The sequence below is a fragment of the Erythrolamprus reginae genome, chromosome 2 (assembly GCF_031021105.1).
Source record: "Erythrolamprus reginae isolate rEryReg1 chromosome 2, rEryReg1.hap1, whole genome shotgun sequence".
Taxonomy (NCBI): Eukaryota; Metazoa; Chordata; class Lepidosauria; order Squamata; family Dipsadidae; genus Erythrolamprus; species Erythrolamprus reginae.
This window is the reverse complement of record NC_091951.1, coordinates 34092461-34106803: the sequence shown is the minus strand read 5'-3', so window position 1 is coordinate 34106803 and position 14343 is coordinate 34092461.

Here is a 14343-nt window from a genome sequence, read left to right as displayed (position 1 = left end):
ACCCCTGCTATAAACAAACCATAGAGCAGTGTTTCCCAACCTTGGCAACTTGAAGATATTTGGACTTCAACTCCCAGAATTCCCCAGCCAGCATTTGCTGGCTGGGGAATTCTGGGAGTTGAAGTCCAAATATCTTCAAGTTGCCAAGGTTGGGAAACAGTGCCATAGAGGTTGGGCTTCTACAGAGCATTTGGTTTGAAATGAGTTTGGATACATGAAGACTGGGGGGGGGGAGATCAGACTTTTTGGGGATCTTAAATCCAAACAAAATCACAGGCTGATTTGGGAGCCAGATGCTCATTTGCTCAGACTGGTACAACCACAATTGAGCACCAAATTTCTGATGCTAAATGAGACATTTGTTACGTGAGTTTTGCCCCATTTTACGACCTTTCTTGCCACCTTGGTTAAGGGAATCACTGCAGTGGGTCAGTTAGTAACATGGTTGTTAAGTGAATCTGGCTTCCCTGTGGACCTTGCTTGTGAGAAAGTCACAAAAGGGAATTTTGGGGACACAGCAACGGTCACCCCGAGTCTCCGGAGAAGGGTGGCCTAGAAATCAAAATAATAAATAAATATTAAATAAAAGAACGCCTGTAAAATGGCACAAAACTCACTTAAAATGATCTTTTGGGCCCCATTGTGATTGTAAGTCGAAAGCAACCTTAAGAGTTCAGAGAAGAGCAAGAAAGATAATGGTAGGGGACTGGAAGCTAAAACATATGAAGAATGGTTGCAGGAATTGGGTTTGTCTAGTTTAATGAAAAGAGGAGATTGGATGGCCATTTGTCTGAAATGGTGTAGAGACTCCTGCTTGAGGGGGGGGGGGCGCTAGAAGACCTCCAAGGTCCCTTCCAACTCTAGCAGTAATCTGATCTGATCTGATCTGATCTACTCTACTCTACTCTACTCTACTCTACTCTACTCTAATCTAATCTCAGGGGTTGCCACAAAGAAGAGGGAGTCAAGCTATTCTCCAAATCACCTAAGGTAGGAAAAGGTGGACATTAATCAAGAAGAGAAGCAATCTAGAACTAAGGATAAACTTCCTGACATGGTTAGAACAATTAATCCAGAAGTTGTGAATTATCCAACACTGGACGGTTTGAAGAAAAGATTGGACAACATATTTCTGAAATGGTATAGGGCAGGGATGGTGAACCTATGGTATGGGTGCCACAGGTGGCATGTAGAGCCATATCTAGTCGTTAACCTAGCTCAGTTCCAACATGCATTTGTGTGCCAGCCAGCTGATTTTCAGCTCACCTGGAGGCTCTGGGAGGGCAGTTTTGCCTTCTGGAGAGTCTCGGGGGGGTGGGGAGGTGGAGGAGGGCATTTTTGTCTATGGAGCCTGGGGAGGGTGAAAAATGGACCTACCAGAGGTTGGGAAATGGGCTGTTTTAGGCCTCCAGAGGACCTATTGGGGGGAATATATCAATCTGTATAGTCTGGAAGACAGAAGGGAAAGGGGGGACATGATCGAAACATTTAAATATGTTAAAGGGTTAAATAAGGTTCAGCAGGGAAGTGTTTTTAATAGGAAAGTGAACACAAGAACAAGGGTACACAATCTGAGGTTAGTGGGGGAAAGATTAGAAGTAGTGATGGGCGAACCCAACATGTTTATTTTTACATGAAAGGACCACCCTTTGCTTGCAGCACCGCTGCAGTGTCTTTTCACGTAAAAATAACAATGTTTATTTTTACGTGAAGACCTCCCTTTGAAGCAGCTGGGGAATCCCTCCCACGAAGATATTCCGGGGGCGGAGCTTTGACATCACCGGGAGGTTGCTAAGGACGCCAAGGTGATCTCTTCCTGGATTCCATGGAATCCAGGAAGTGATCACCTTGGCGTCCTTAGGAACCTGCCTGTGACGTCAAAGCTCCAAACGCCAAACAGGACCTCGGACTTTTCCCGAAGTTTGAAAAAATGTCGTGTTCGGCATACCGAACACTGCAACATTCAGTACGGACCTGAATTGTGCGGGTTCAGTTTGCCCATCTAGAAGTAATGTGAGAAAATATTATTTTACTGAAAGAGTAGTAGATGCTTGGAACAAACTTCCAGCAGAGGTGGTTGGTAAATCCACAGTAACTGAATTTAAACGTGCCCGGGATAAACATATATCCATCATAAGATAAAATACAGGAAATATTATAAGGGCAGACTAGATGGACCATGAGGTCTTTTTCTGCCATCAATCTTCTATGTTTCTATGTTTCTATGCTAAAGAGTCCCTGCCAATTGGAATGCCTGAGAGTCCCTGGCCTGCCAATTAGATTGGACAAAATGGAGTAAGAGGGATCAGCAGTTTGGCTGAGGACAAGGGAATGACTTGTGACTTGCAAGGAAAATCTCAGAGGGTTAAACGCTTCCAATTTCTTGTGTGCCTCTTCTCAAGGACTTGAAGGCAAGCGTAATCCTACCTCCGTCTACACTTTGTCTCTCTTCGTTCCTTCTTAAATCCAAGGGACAGCTGACACTGACTTCAGATCGTGCAGAATGCAGCTACGAGAGCTATCATGGGCTTTCCTAAATATGCCCATGTCACACCAACACTCCGCAGTCTGCATTGGTTGCCGATCAGTTTCCGGTCACAATTCAAAGTGTTGGTTATGACCTATAAAGCCCTTCATGGCACTGGACCAGAATATCTCCGGAACCGCCTTCTGCCGCACGAATCCCAGCGACCAGTTAGGTCCCACAGAGTTGGCCTTCTCCGGGTCCCGTCAACTAAACAATGTCGTTTGGCGGGACCCAGGGGAAGAGCTTTCTCTGTGGCGGCCCCAACCCTTTGGAACCAAATCCCCCCAGATATCAGAGTTGCCCCCACCCTCCTAGCCTTTCGTAAGCTCCTTAAAACCCACCTCTGTTGTCAGGCATGAGGGAATTGACATGTTCCCTCCCCCTAGGCTTATAAAATTTATGCATGGTACGCTAGTATGTATGATTGGTTTTAATTTGTGGTGTTTTTTAAATTAACTTAAATATTAGATTTGTTTTACATTGTATTGTTATTGCTGTGAGCCGCCCCGAGTCTGTGGAGAGGGGCGGCATACAAATCTGATTAAACTTAAACTTAAACTTAAACAGTCACACTGTGATTGTCAGGCCAGGTTGACTGCTGGCGTCCTTCTGCACCGAACCGCTGTGGCTGTTGTATTTCTGCTGTATTCCACAGCCGACCGCTCTTAAAACCCTGCCTCTGTTCACTAAGCTTGGGTTACATCTATATACCACAGGCAAAAAAGTCTGTGAAATGAATCATCACAGCCTGGGGCTCACCCAGCGCACCACACTTAGAGGTGACGGCTTTACAAATCCACATTGCAAAACTTGGATGAAGCAACCGGCCACATTTGTGGCTTAGCGCAAGGTGCGAATCCAGTTCCAGAGACTCATTGGTGGAGCATCTGTTTCGCAGGCCCAGGATTGCCTGTTCATGTTGTCGGATCTGCATGCTTATGGTAAGTTAGAAAAGATTACTTCAAAGGTGTTGAAGGAGGCTTGCCTATTTATGCAAGGCTGGGGAAGGGTGAGAAAAAGCCTTGACTCATGGAAGGAAGCTTTTAGGCTGCAGTTTTTCCAAAACTGTGTTCAGTTCTGGAGACCTCGCCTACAAAAAGATATGGGTAAAATTGAACGGGTCCAAAGACGGGCTACAAAGTTGGTAATTACTCAATGGACCCAGGCCTGCCAGCAAAGCCAGGTCTTCGCTGGTGAGACCACATTTGGAACACTGTGTTCAGTTCTGGAGATCTCACCTACAAAAAGATATTGATAAAATTGAACGGATCCAAAGATGGGCTACAAAAATGGTGGGAGGTCTTAAGCATAAAACGTATCAGGAAAGACTTAATGAACTCCATCTGTATAGTCTGGAGGACAGAAGGGAAAGGGGGGACATGGTTGAAACATTTAAATATGTTAAAGGGTTAAGTAAGGTTCGGGAGGGAAGTGTTTTTAATAGGAAAGTGAACACAAGAACAAGGGGGCACAATCTGAGGTTAGTTGGGGAAAGATCAGAAGCAACGTGAGAAAATATTATTTTACTGAAAGAGTAGTAGATGCTAGGAAGAAACTTCCAGCAGAGGGGGTTGGTAAATCCACAGGCACTGAATTTAAACATGCCTGGGATAAACATATATCCATTCTAAGATTAAATACAGGAAATAGTAAGGGAAGACTAGATGGACCTTGAGGTCTTTTTCTGCCGTCAATCTTTTATGTTTGTATGTTCCTATAACACAAAGCCGTGTGTGTGTGTGTGTGTGTGTGTGTGTGTGTGTTTCTGTGTGTGTTTTAAAAATGAAAATGTGTGTGCCAGGGATGAAAGCTTCCCTGAAGGCTCCAGAATGCAAAAAAAAGTACAACAGGCAAACCGGAAGTTTGTTTTTCCGAACTTCCGGTTTGCCTGTTTGGCTGTTTTTTCACTGTTTCAGGCTTCAGAGAGGCCTGTGCATATGCGCAGGGACAGGGAGAAGGATTGTGCACATTCATTCATTCATTCATTCATTCATTCATTTATTTATTTATTTATTTATTTATTGTGTATGCCGCCCCTCTCCGTGGACTCGGAGCGGCTCACATGCGAGGGGTGCACATGCGTGTGGGGAGGAAATGGGTGTGGGCACACACGCATCCCTCTATTTTTGGCATGCGAACCAAAAATGTTTGCCATCATTGATTGATACAGGGGGTTGGATAAGAAGACCTCGTCAACCGGAAATTCAACAGGGGAAGAACCCATTTCTGATTCAGGAATAGTTTTTTGGCCACGCAAATTTCTGCCTTCTAGTTTATTATTTTATTTATTTATTAATTAGATTTGTATGCCGCCCCTCTCCGAGGACTTGGAGCGGCTCACAACAAAAACAATACAAATCCAATACTAAAACAATTTAAAACCCTTAATATAAAAAACAATTGTACATCTCATACAGACCATGCGTAAAACGGAAGCAGCCCAGGGGAATCAATTACTCCATGCCTGATGACAAAGATGGGTTTTGAGGAGTTTGTGAAAGGCAAGGAGGGTGGGGGCAGTTCTAATCTCCAAGGGGAGTTGATTCCAGAGGGTTGGGGCCGCCACAGAGAAGGTTCTTCCCCTGGCTCCCGCCAGACGACATTGTTTCATCGACGGGACCCGGAGAAGGCCAACTCTGTGGGACCTAACCGGTCGCTGGGATTCGTGCGGCGGAAGGCGATCCCGGAGATGTTCTGGTCCAATGCCATGAAGGGCTTTATAGGTCATGACCAACACTTTGAATTGTGAACGGAAACTGATCGGCAACCAATGCAGACTGCGGAGTGTTGGTGTAACATGGGCATATTTAGGGAAGCCCATGATTGCTCTCGCAGCTGCATTCTGCACGATCTGAAGTTTCCTAACACTCTTCAGAGGTAGCCCCATGTAGAGAGCATTGCAGTAGTCGAACCTCGAGGTCATGAGGGCATGAGTGACTGTGAGCAGTGAGTCCCGGTGCAGATAGGGCCGCAACTGGTGCACCAGGCGAACCTGGGCAAACGCCCCCCTCGCCACAGCTGAAAGATGGTTGCTTGAGAATCTTTACCAACACATCCCATGTGCCTTAAAAAGTGTCTTTGTGGTTATAAGGGAGGGAACAATCCTATTATTTATCTTTGTCAATTGGTTGTTTAAGCAGCAAGCCTTTACTTGTCCTATTACACAACCTCAGACTTCCTCATTCCACAGCCTTGGGGAAACAAAATTGAAGCTTGTTGTAGGGTACAATATTAAAAGTCATCCCACGATAGTTACTTCTACCCAGGGGTGGACTGCTAAGGTGGAACTGTGATGTGAGCTCACCTCCATGGCTCTGAGTGCTAGCGGAGTCCAGCGCAGTTCTGCTATTGCACCTGGGCCATGGGCGCACCTGCGTGATTTCGCTACCTGCCCAGGTGCAGTAGCATAATTGCACTGGACTCCGCTAGAACTCAGAGCCACGGGGGCGAGCACACTTCATCATTCCACCATTCCACCTTAGCAGCCCACCTTTGCTTCAACCTCTGACAAGTCCCTCGGCCGACCGTGAGCGAATTATTGGAACTGTCGTGCAATCTACCTTGGGAAAGTTAGCAAAAGTTTCTTGAATAAAAACGGGCTTATGAATTGCTTGGATGTAATTGGCAAAGTCATTTTGAATTTATGACTGTGTGGTAGGGGACTTGCAGGAAAGAGTGTGCTGTAAATGGCAGGAAATAGTGTGCTTGCGGGCTTGCAGAAGAGAAAGTAACTAAACTGGCTAAACTCTTGAAAATGACTTTTCAATACTCCAGAGCAGATTTGGGTTCCTACCAGTTCTAACCTGATCTTTAGAACTGTTAGCAACTCGGTGATGATGTCACGGAACCAGTTCTGTTGGTGTCTCCATGGGCACTGCTATTTTAGATTTTGCTCTGCGCACATGCATTTTTTAATTGCTGCGGGTGCGTGCACGCACACAAACAGTACAACCATGAGTGAACCATCAGCAATAGGATACAGCAGCGTTTCCCAATCTTGGCAAATTGAAGATACTTGCACTTCAACTCCCAGAATTCCCCAGCCAGCGAATGCTGGCTGGGGAATTCTGGGAGTTGAAGTCCAAGTATCTTCAAGTTGCCAAGATTGGGAAACACTGGGATACAGGACGTACCATTGCTCCAGAAGATTTATTTTTTAAATATGTTAAAAAACATTTCTCATCAGATCCATCTAAACATATGTTGCTCTCAAGTGGGAATTATTGTCCAGTTGATGTGTGCAACAATCCTGCTCAAGTCTTCTCTATCTTTGATCAAGACTGTAATTTGAGGTTTCTTCTTCCTTTACATAGTCTATCGGAATCAGAATGGCCAAATAACCCCTGCATTTCCTTCAAGCACATTATACTGGCCTTTAGTCATTCCCAGGTGCCAATTTCAACCATCTTACAACAATTTGGTATATAAATTTTAGGAACGGGACATGAAAATATGTCATCTCTCTCTATATGCCCTTCATATATGCCCTTCATGGGATTAGACCAGAATATCTCAGGGACCGCCTGCTGCCACACGAATCCTAGTGACTGATTAGGTCCCACAGATTTGGCCTTCCCCGGGTCCCGTCAACAAAACAATGCTGTCTGGCAGGACCCAGGGGAAGAGCCTTCTCTGTGGCGGCCCTGGCCCTCTGGAATCAGCTTTCCCCCCCCAGAGATTAGGACTGCCCCCACCCTCCTTGCCTTTCACAAACTTTTGAAAACTCATCTATGTCGCTAGGCATGGAGGAATTGATATATCCTCAGCTGCCTTGACTTTATGTATGGTATGTTTGGGTTGCATGACTGCTTTTAATAGGGGTCTTTTAAAACTGTTTTTAACATTGGATTTGTATATGATGTTTTATTTGTTATGAGCCACTTCGAATCCTCGGAGAGGGACGGCATACAAATCTAATAAATGAATGAATGAATGAATGAATGAATGAATGCCAAATACCACTCATTCATCACAAAATCTCCAGAACTGAAAAGCCTACAACCTTGAAACTTGGCACTTACGTTCCTCTTGGCTTCTAGGTGCTCGTTAAGAAATTTTTCAAAATGACCATCAAATCATTAGTATTGCTTATACAGGAGAGTATTATATTCACGCGCTCTGATGCTAAGAAGTTAGACGTTGTACTCCCCCTCCCCATCTGAAAAGAACTCTGTTCCAACTGCCAGTTGCCTTATATTAATATGCTCTGATGCTACCCCTTCGCTAAAGTGGATGTGGGTGTGGCAAGTCATCTGGCCTGTGGGCTGGGAGTTTAGACATTCTACTCCCCCTTCCCTCCTGGAAAGAACTCTGATCCTACTGCCAGTTGCCTTATATTAACATACTCTGATGCTAACGAGTTACACATTCTACATACATTTTCAAGCTTTAAGTGCTAATGTATCAAGCCCGATGGTAACTACTCATTAATTTTCAAGCTTTAACTGTCAATTTTCCAAGCCTGATCACATAGTTTTGTAGTGAAGCAGGGTTACTCAGATAGTAAGGTAATAATCCTTCTCCTTCTCCTCCTCCTTCTCCTTCTAAACTGGCAAAACAAGAACAAATGTGAAGAGGCCTAATGTTTATTCTGGAAAAAATTATTATTATTATTATTATTATTATTATTATTATTATTATTACTTAGATTTGTATGCCGCCCCTCTCCGAAGACTCGGGGCGGCTCACAACATGTAAAAACAAATCATAAGCAATCAGACAAATTTAAAATATTTAAATATTTAAAAACCCCATATGCTAATAGACACACACACAGACATACCATGCATAAAATAAACGTGCCCAGGGGGAGATGTTCAGTTCCCCCATGCCTGACGGCAAAGGTGGGTTTTAAGGAGTTTACGGAAGGCAGGAAGAATAGGGGCAGTTCTAATCTCCGGGGGGAGTTGGTTCCAGAGGGCCGGTGCCGCCACAGAGAAGGCTCTTCCCCTGGGGCCCGCCAACCGACATTGTTTAGTTGATGGGACCCGGAGAAGGCCCACTCTGTGGGACCTAATCGGTCGCTGGGATTCGTGCGGCAGGAGGCGGTCTCGGAGATATTCTGGTCCGATGCCATGAAGGGCTTTAAAGGTCATAACCAACACTTTGAATTGTGACCGGAAATTGATCGGCAGCCAATGCAGACTGCGGAGTGATGGTGAAACATGGGCATACCTAGGTAGGCCCATGACTGCTCTCGCAGCTGCATTTTGCACGATCTGAAGTTTCCGAACACTTTTCAAAGGTAGCCCCATGTAGAGAGCATTACAGTAGTCGAACCTCGAGGTGATGAGGGCATGAGTGACTGTGAGCAATGAGTCCCGGTCCAGATAGGGCCGCAACTGGTGCACCAGGCGAACCTGGGCAAACGCCCCCCTCGCCACAGCTGAAAGGTGTTGTTCTAATGTGAGCTGTGGATCGAGGAGGACGCCCAAGTTGCGGACCCTCTCTGAGGGGGTCAATAATTCCCCCCCCCAGGGTAATGGACGGACAGATGGAATTGTCCTTGGGAGGCAAAACCCACAGCCACTCCGTCTTATCCGGGTTGAGCTTGAGTCTGTTGACACCCATCCAGGCCCCAACAGCCTCCAGGCACCGGCACATCACTTCCACCGCTTCATTGACTGGGCATGGGGTGGAGATGTAAAGCTGGGTATCATCCGCATATTGATGATACCTCACCCCATGTCCTTGGATGATCTCGCCCAGCGGTTTCATGTAGATGTTAAATAGCAGGGGGGAGAGGACCGACCCCTGAGGCACCCCACAAGGGAGAGACCTAGGAGTCGACCTCTGTCCCCCCACTAACACCGACTGCGACCGGCCAGAGAGGTAGGAGGAGAACCACTGAAGAACAGTGCCTCCCACCCCCAGCCCCTCCAGCCGGTGCAGAAGGATACCATGGTCGATGGTATCGAAAGCCGCTGAGAGGTCAAGGAGCACCAGGACAGAGGATAAACTCCTGTCCCGGGCCCGCCAGAGATCATCCATCAACGCGACCAAAGCGGTTTCCGTGCTGTAACCGGGCCTGAAACCCGACTGCTGGGGACCTAGATAATCGGCTTCTTCCAAGGACCGTTGGAGCTGGAGTGCCACCACCTTCTCAACAACCTTCCCCATAAAGGGAAGGTTGGAGACTGGATGATAGTTATTAAGCACAGCTGGGTCCAGGGAGGGCTTCTTGAGGAGGGGGCGCACAAGCGCTTCTTTATAGAGTGATGGAAAAACTCCCCTCCCCAAGGAAGCGTTGGTAATCTCCTGGGCCCAGCTCCGTGTCACCTCCCTGCTGGCCAAAACCAACCAGGAGGGACACGGATCCAGTAAACAGGTGGCGGAACTCACAGCTCCAATGGCCTTGTCCACTTCATCAGGTGTCACCAGATCAAACTCTTCCCAGACAGGTGGACAAGTACGTGCCCCAGTCACCTCGACTGACTCGTTGTCAGTCGACTCTGTTTTACAATTGGAGTCGAGGTCGGCCCGAATCCGAGCGATGTAATGATGTAATAATATTGCAAGATTTGATAACACCAAGGATTTCTCGTGAAGAATGGTAGTTGGAAACACTTAGGTTTTCAAGGATATAGCCTGAAGCTAGAGATAATTGGTTTTTTAATTGACTGATTGATTTTGGTTATGTGTCATCAACTCACTTTTTTATTCGTAGTGACCGCATACATAGATGTTCTGCATGATGATCTATCCATAAGGTTTTTCAAGTCTCCCGATAGGGTGCTTTTCATCACTATAATCTATATATTTTGCTGCTGGTCCTCCCTTTCTTCTCTTCCCTGCCACCTTTCCCAGCATTAGAGTCTTTTCTGGAGTCTGCTTTTTCAGGAGGCAACTGGATTTTCTTGGGGGTGGGTGGGAGTAGTGGAAGATATTTTGCTTCTCACAGATTACATCCCAGAGTCCTAAAAGAGCTAGCAGACATCACTGCAGAACCACTGCACCACATCTTCCAAAATCATGGAATATAGGGGAACTACCTGAGGACTGGAAAAAAAACTGATGTGATTCCCATCATCAAAAAAAGGGAGAGGGGACAGACCCAGGTAACTACAGGCCAATCAGCCTAACATCAATACCCAGGAAAATACTGGAAAAGATCATTAAAAAACAGATCTGCCACTATCTAGAAACAAGCAAAATAATAACCAACAGCCAACATGGGTTTTGTTGTGGTTAGCTCTGGCCCAGCTCCTGCCCCAAGGACTGTGGATGTGGGGGAGACATCCACATGCTGCAGGTCTGTTTTGCCCCCGGTGGAATCTGATGATGAAGGCTCCTTTGCCCAAGAAGACATGAGTGACAGGGAGGAGGAGAGTGTGGCAGACAGCTCAGAAGGAGATCAATTATCTAGCTCCTCCTTGGATTCAGAACAAGAGTTAATGATACAGCCACGCATGAGGAGAGCGATGCATAGGCAACAACAACTGAGAGATTATTATAAAAGAAAATGAGGCCACCTGTGGTTGGGTGGGGCTGTGGTCGTGGGAGTTCCAACATTTGAGACCTTCTCATCCAAGAAGCTGTTTCTGCTTTGGTAGGATGGTGGTGAGTGGAAGGATTAAGAGAATGGAAGCTTCTTGGATGAGAAGTGAAAACATCTTCAAAAGACAAAACAAGAAAGTCCAATTGTCTCCTGAAAAAGCACCTTTGGGACAACCATGACCTGGATGATTGAGAATCTCTACAGATTTTGCACAATGTGTTCAAAATAGGATCATTTGAGGTGGGTCATTATTAGTGCCTTGAATGAACATTTCTTTTCTTTTCTTTTTTGGATAATCCATCTGTTTCTTGGCTGTCCACAGAATTTTCAGTTGTCTTCTCCAATGCCAACATTCCAAGACAGAATAACAAGAGTAGGAAGAGATCTCTAGTCCAACCCCCTGCTCAAGCAGAGAAAACTTTTATCGTTTCAGACCAATTTCAGATAAGTGCTTCAACGACCCTCAAGAAGGATGCAAACGACCAGCTGTCTGCAAGGAATATAAATCCTTCCATTCCCCACCATTCAGTCAGAGCTGAAGAAGCTTCTTGGATGAGAAGCAAAACATCTTCAAAAGAAAAACCAAAAAAGTCTAGTTGCCTTCCTGAAAAAAACAATGGGATTTGGACAAATATTTATCCCCCCTGTGTCAACATGCTTGGGGACAATAATATTTACAGCCCCTGCCTATGAATAAATGTATGCTATATGGAAGTATGTTGGACTGAGTATGACTGTTTTCATTTTATTGGATTTCAGAACTGTACTTTTTCATAGAAACATAGAAACATAGAAGTCTGACGGCAGAAAAAGACCTCATGGTCCATCTAGTCTGCCCTTATACTATTTTCTGTATTTTATCTTAGGATGGATATATGTTTATCCCAGGCATGTTTAAATTCAGTTACTGTGGATTTATCAACCACGTCTGCTGGAAGTTTGTTCCAAGGATCTACTACTCTTTCAATAAAATAATATTTTCTCATGTTGCTTTTGAACTTTCCCCCAACTAACTTCAGATTGTGTCCCCTTGTTCTTGTGTTCACTTTCCTATTAAAAACACTTCCCTCCTGGACCTTATTTAACCCTTTAACATATTTAAATGTTTTGATCATGTCCCCCCTTTTCCTTCTGTCCTCCAGATTATACAGATTGAGTTCATTAAGTCTTTCCTGATACGTTTTATGCTTAAAACCTTCCACCATTCTTGTAGCCCGTCTTTGGACCCGTTCAATTTTGTCAATATCTTTTTGTAGGTGAGGTCTCCAGAACTGAACACAGTATTCCAAATGTGGTCTCACCAGCACTCTATATAGCGGTATCATAATCTCCCTCTTCCTGCTTGTTATACCTCTAGCTATGCAGCCAAGCATCCTACTTGCTTTCCCTACTGCCTGACTGCACTGTTCACCCATTTTGAGACTGTCAGAAATCACTATCCCTAAATCCTTTTCTTCTGAAGTTTTTGATAACACAGAACTGCCAATACAATACTCAGATTGAGGATTCCTTGTTATAAGCCACCCAAATTCCTCAGAGAGGGGTGGGACAAAAATCCAACAAACAAACAAACAAACCCTTCTTAAAACCCTCCAGTGGTGAAGCACCCAAGAGTTTTCCTCTCTTCAAAGTTCAATTTTCATTTTCATAAAGTGAGGGGGGGGATTGAGGGGGGGGAACCATTAAATTATATGTGTGAGCATTTGAGGGTATGAAATAGCGCATGTGTGTGCGCTTTCGGCACCTGAGGGAAAAAAGGTTCACCATCACTGACCCAGGAGGTACCAGGTTGTGAAGTCTGCTCTCTTCAAAGCGGTTAGCGAGAGTGTTCTTACTTCTAATTGGCTGATAATAAAAACAAGGCTTCCCCCCCCCCCAGTGATAAACAAGAGAATTTGGGGGAATCTGAAGGGAGGAAGAATGTTTGAAGTTTTTGGGCCTGGCTGTGATATTGTTTACATCCCATGGCTGAGCAGCTGACCAGAGGGGCTCTGCTCCTTCCTTTTCAACCGGTGCTTATTGTTGTTGACCTTGGGTTTTTAGCCTAGGGTTTTTAACAGCAAACTAGTCAATCCTGTGAGTCTGAATTCTGCCCACCCTTGACCGGGAGCATTGGGAAACCCAGCAAAGCCAGTTAAACTAGGCTATCGATTCCACTAGAGCAGGGGGTAGGCAGAGTTGGCTCTTCCATGACTTGTGGACTTCAACTCCCAGAATTCCTGAGCTAGCATGATTGGCTCAGAAATTCTGGGAGTTGAAGTCCACAAGTCATAGAAGAGCCAACTTTGCCTACTCCTGCACTAGAGAAAAGGAAAATAAGCAATGGGCTGGTTCTTATTTTACCATCTGCCAATCTTGGGGGGCAGGTGACATCTTTGCAGATTCAGAGACATTTTTACAGTGTTCCCAACTTGTACTTATACAGGCAGTCCTCGATTTACAACAGTTCATTTAGTGACCATTCAAAGTTACGACATCACTGGGGGGGGAAATGAGTGAGGACCGTTTTTCACGCTTACAACCTTTGCAGCATCCCCTTGATCACGTGATGAAAGTTCATACGCTTCGCAACCGGCTCATATTTATGATGTTTTCAATGTCCCAGGGTCATGTGATCCCCTTTTGTCACCTTCCGACAAGCAAAGTCTCAATGGGGAAGCCAGATTCATTCATAAAGCCCTTCATGGCTTAGAGCCAGGCTACTTACGGAACCGTCTGGCCAGCATGCCCAAACATGGAAGAGCAACGGACAATAACTCACATGCCCGGAGTAATGGCTCTGCATGCCACTTCTGGCACGTATGCCATAGGTTCACCATCACAGCTATAGGTAGTCCTCAATTTATGACCATGATTGAGTCCAAAATTTCCATTGCCAAGTAAGACAGTCGTTAAGGGAGTTTTGCCCCATTTTATGATCTTCCTTGCCATAGTTGTTAAGTGAATCACTGTAGTGGTTAAGCTACGAACATAGAATAGAATAGAATAGAATAGAATAGAATTTTATTGGCCAAGTGTGATTGGACACTCAAGGAATTTGTCTTGGTGCATATGCTCTCAGTGTACATAAAAGAAAAAGATACATTTGTCAAGAATCATGTGGTACAGCACTTAATAATTGTCATAGGGGTCAAATAAGCAATGAAGAAACAATCAATATTAATAAAAATCTTAGGATACATACAAGCAACAAGTTACAGTCATACAATCCTAAGTGGGAGGAAAAGGATGATAGGAATGATGAGAAAAAACTAGTAGAATAGAAGTGCAGAGTTAGTAAAAAGTCAGACAGTGTTGAGGGAATTATTTGTTTAGTAGA